Consider the following 5,318-nt stretch of genomic DNA (forward strand, 5'->3'; position numbering starts at 1 on the left):
GGCAAGACTGATCGTGTAACACTAACACATGCAACTCCACTACTCTATCACTCCACTTTCTCCACTCCCCATGAGAGACGTGGGTTAGGATCAATGACTTGTATAAATAGGTTCTCCTCCCTATTTTCAAACAGGAAGACAAGACAACAGAAACAAGTGTTGATACAACCGTATTCAAACACCGGAACTGATAGCTTACATTCTGCAATCCAGTTCAGCTTTCTGATACAAGTCATACATAGCCAACACCTTCACAATCTCAATACCTTCTTCGCTTCCCTCCCTAAGATCAACCCCATCTCCTTCACTTTGTGACCGAAGCAAGTCTGGAACGACCATTTCTTGATTTAGGCCGGAGTTGTACAAATTGATTTCTCGAATCACAGACACTTCCGTGCAGTGCATTTGTTTAGGGTTTAGATTCATTTCTCATCCACACACCCCAAATTACCAAAACCGGCAGAAATAGTTTTCACCCATAAAAAATTGGCGACCACAGTGGGAGATTAATCTCTCGGTTGCAAAATCAATTTTCAAATCCATTTCAATCTTATCAATTTCGAAATGGTGGATCTTAGGTCTGGATCAGCAACCAATCCTGACGGGACTAGCGCTGACAACACTCTCGGTGTTGATATCTCAATCAGTGGTGTCACCGTGCAACCAGTCAATACCATTAATGTATCTCGTGGAATTACTTCCTCTACTACCATCACCAGCGGAGAAGGAGGAGATATTCCATTGGGCGTGACACCTCCTATCACCAGAGCCAGAGCAGCTGCAAACCCTGGCATCTCTTCAAGTGTAACACCTCCAGCCGTCACCAGAGCAACTTCCACCCCTTCATCAGGACGAGGAGCTAGAGGAGCAAGAGGAGGACCATGTCCCATTACCATCGCAGATTTGATAGAGGGGCAGGAAGTCCTTGCTAAGACTCAAACGGATATGGCTGCAACTCAGAAAGAGGTACTCACTTTTCTTAAAGCATTAACTGATCGATTGCCATAAGAGCCACGACAGCCCCTGGAGCCAACAAGGAACGCATTCAACGCACTCGGAGAAGGTACTTCAGCGGCGCGGACCTACATGGACCTGATCAAAGAAGCGACATCAGATATGAACGGTCCTGTCATGGAGATTCCTACACTGGGGACTGATCCTCACAACGATCCTCCTCAATACAATAGTCTCACTATGATCCAGAGGCCGGTGGATAAGGAATTGGTTTCTCTAGTGGAAAGTTTATGCGAACTTTTACACCTCTCGAAGAATTAGCGGGCAGAGACGTTTTGCTGCAATCTACCAGAAGAAGGTCACAACCGGCCCTACACGTTACTGCACGCATCAAGGATTCAGAGTTCAAGAGGGCCCTCATCGACACGGGAGCGTCTTCGAATGTGATTACTCTAAAGACTCTCAGGACGGCCCAGGTTCGCTTAGGCAAGATCGTATGGCATCCTACCACAATGACAGACTTTGAAGGAAACCAGACCAGCACATACGTGATCGTCCCTTCAACGTATCACCAATGCCTGAAGACTATGTCGAATAAAGAAGTCATTCGTAGTCCTGCATCATTGTCTCCTTACGCACGAATATGCGGAGTGGAACTGTTCAAACCGAGGGAAGCTCCACGGGAAGGATCAGACAAAGTCCATTGCATCCCACTCCTCCACGTGAGCGCCAATCCAGGAGGAGGACCGACTTGCATCATCGAAGGATAGGCCCCATGATGCATCCTTGCTGACGAGGCATCTCAATTCTTCTCTCCGCCCAACAGAATGATACAACAACGATGAGCCACAAGAAGAAGTGTTAGACGCTCCACGATAGCTGCAAGATGGTACTAACTCCACAACTGATGAGCTCGACGATGAGGAATCTCCTAGGCCTATCTCCATCTGCTCGTCCTTGTGTAAGCATTCATACAATCTCTGATCCAAGACGGTCAAACAATCTCCGAGGCAATTCAAGCGCGAGATCAGGTGTTGCATGGATTCCAGAGACTTGAACGAATGCTGCCCCAATGACGATTTCCTCTACCTAACATCGACACGTTGGTAGATGCTACCAACGAACACGACATGTTCTCCTCCATGGATGGATGTAGCGGCTACAACCAGATAAGGATGTATAAGCATGGTGCAAGTAAGACATCTTTTCAAACCCTATTGGAAACTTTTGTTATACCGTAATGCTATTCGGTTTGAAAAGTGCCGGTGCGACGTATCAACGCGCTATGACGACAATCTTCCATGACATGATGCATAAGCAAGTTGAAGACTACGTGGACGATATAGTAGTCAAAAAGGACTCAAGCTATCCTCACAATGTCGTTGCCGTGAACCGTTAAGGGGCTCCACAGCTTCATGGGCAAGGTGAATTCGATGTTTTATACCTGGCTTAGCCCAGATCGTTGCTTCATTCACTCCCTTGCTGTAGAGACGAGAAAGTTTCGTCTGGACCGCACTACAACAGGAAGCGTTTCGGAAGATTCAACGAATATTGTCATCTCCAAATCATCACAAGGGTTCACCTATCATGTCAGCCCGGACAAAGAGCGAGCCAGGGACATCTTCGGATCTACTGGAGCGTCCCGAATTCAGGACACTTGAGGGTCACGATCCAAATGTGACTGAACAACAAGTGGTGTAATTGTGCATCAATATAACGGAACCTGTCTATCGTGCTTTGTCGAAGAACCTGCGCTTTCAGACATCCTCTGAACTCCGTAAAGCTGTTAAACGCTTAGTTGCGACAACACCTGCCCTGCTAGAAGAACAAGCCTGCCAGTAATGAAGAGCGTCATGATGTTCGTGGAAGCATACATCCCACCAACAGGCAATACAACCTTCAGCCTTCCGTAAGAATCTTCGAAGAAGTAAGAGAAATACCGAGATACAACATCCTGCGCGTCCAAAATCGCCAACTCCAACTCCAGTACCATATGCACGACTGCCGTAATGGTGAAACAACGTCCAAGATATTCCATATCTGGATCGATGGTAACTACATCAATGAGAGACGCTCTCCCGTAGAAGAAGTAGTTGTGTTACCAAAGGATTATGACTGGGACTGCTTAGCACTTCCCATCTCAAAGACAGCCTCATGAATCTAGCGTGACAACACCTATCAAGTCGAAAGCTCTGGATACTCGTGGGCAGGGGATTGTCTCCCTCTTCTATATTTCATGAAGAAACGTCAAGTAATCCATCGGTTCCAGTTTATCCCTCTAACAATGAGACGAGCTCTACCACTATATGAAGACGGCCAAGTTCGTGCCCGTAGATATCACGCCTCTCCCTTCCAGTCTCTTTTGATTACAGTTGCTGCCAAGAATTGTTGTTGCTCGTCGATTGATACCATCCAGAGCTTCACCATATCAACGACCATTACGTACAAAAGACCCATCGGGCATACAAGATAGAGCCACGCAGACCACGCTTGGGGACTGAGGCTCAACATGAAATTCCTCCGCCGTCAGTCAAGAGCTTCTTCAACGCTCCCTCCACCAGAAGCTACTTCAACGCTCTCAGTGGGACCCACACCACGTTCGAATATACAAGGTTCACGTTTGGGAAAAACAAGCACGCCTGGGTCCCACGTTCGAGCAAAGGGAAGACCAATGTTAATTAGCAAGACCGGTGTTAGTCAGCAAGACCGATGTTGGTCACAGCAGCAAGGCCGGTGTTGGTAGAAGTAACAAAGCTGGTGTATGGGACAAGGTCGGTGTTCGAACGAAACAAGATAGCAAGGCCGGTGTTCGTCAAGGAAAGGCCGGTGTTGGTCAAGATACAAGTCTGGTGTTGGGTGAGGCAACAGGTTTTGTGTCTGGTCGAAGCAGGCACGTGGTGGGTCCCACATTGATCAAGCACAACCAGCCCCAGATTGGTCAAAGCAGGCACAACCGGACCAAAGCAAAGCAGGCACGCGACGGGTCCCACATTGATCAAGAACATAAACCGTACGGGCAAAGCAAGCAAGGCTGGTATTGGGCCACGTCAGCAAACGAGGCCGGTGTTGCTCAAGTCCGCGAAGTTGGTATTAGTCGAGATCGCAAGGCTAATATTCCATCACGCAAGCAAGACTAATATCACGTCAGCAAACAAGGTTGATATTGATCAAGTCACAAGGCTGGTATTGATCAAGTCACAAAGGCTGGTATTGATCAGGACATGAGGCTGGTATAATAGGCGCACACAGTGGACCCACGTTTAACCGAAGCAGTCACAACAAGCCCACGTTCGATCAAGCAGGCTCATGATGAGTCCCACGGTTGAGCGAAGTAGGCGGGCCCACATGCCTATTAAACAGGTGCAACAGGGTGACGTTTGGTAGAAGCATATACATGGTGGGGCCCACATCCGTTCATGGTTACATGTCCCGCCAAGGTCGTCGTCACACCTGGCGTACTCCCACGAACGAAGCACGCGCAGCAATCCGTCGATTAGGCACACCAAGCCCACGTTCGATCAAGCAGGCGCAGTAGCCCCACGGACGAAGCAGGCGCAGCAGTCCGTCGATTAGGCACAACCCCACGATCGAGCGAAGCAGGCGCAATAGTCCCTCGACCGAAGAAGGCATATCAAGGTCGATCGAAGCAGGCAAGACAAACATCATGCTAGGGGAACGCTCTCCTGGACGCCTCTTGAACGTGACATGCAACCATTATGCGCTAGGCAGGGGACTTAATGTTGATGGTGGATTTTAGTTCAGGGCTAAAATTGTAAAATCCAAAATTATGCGCTGACATACTGCAAAGGATAGAGCCACTGATAAGTGATAAGTACTTCTACACTTTACTAATTCACCTAAAATGGAGCATGTAGCAACAATCCCATATACCTTGTGAATTTATAACATTATTAATGTATGACCAGCTTTGTATTTCCTGTACTACTCCACTCTTATCATTAGTGCGGCATGACGACTGAGTGTGGCTATCAGCAGAGCAACACGAATCTCCAAGCATTAAATAAGGAGGCATGTACGAAATACCCGTACAGGCTATAACTCTCGGAGTGTTATACTAGTCCAATCGAGCTCTGGACTGTCTGTATCAGTCTCAGAAACGATCACGACCATCCAACTTCACCAGCATGATTGGATGGCTTAGATCGGATCCATAACTCCCATGCAGGTATTGGAGTATTCACCACCGACCCAACGCGGGCCCCGCATGGTCGGCCTCCCCAAAATGGTAGCATAGCTTGCTAATACGTCCAGCCAAAGCAGCGTGGACGTGAAACCCTAAATTAGGGTTTTCGACACATTACATGTGTCGCAAAAAAGTCTCAACCATCCATCTTCGCAGGCAT

The sequence above is a fragment of the Papaver somniferum genome, chromosome 3 (genome assembly GCF_003573695.1).
Source record: "Papaver somniferum cultivar HN1 chromosome 3, ASM357369v1, whole genome shotgun sequence".
In the NCBI taxonomy this organism is placed as follows: domain Eukaryota; kingdom Viridiplantae; phylum Streptophyta; class Magnoliopsida; order Ranunculales; family Papaveraceae; genus Papaver; species Papaver somniferum.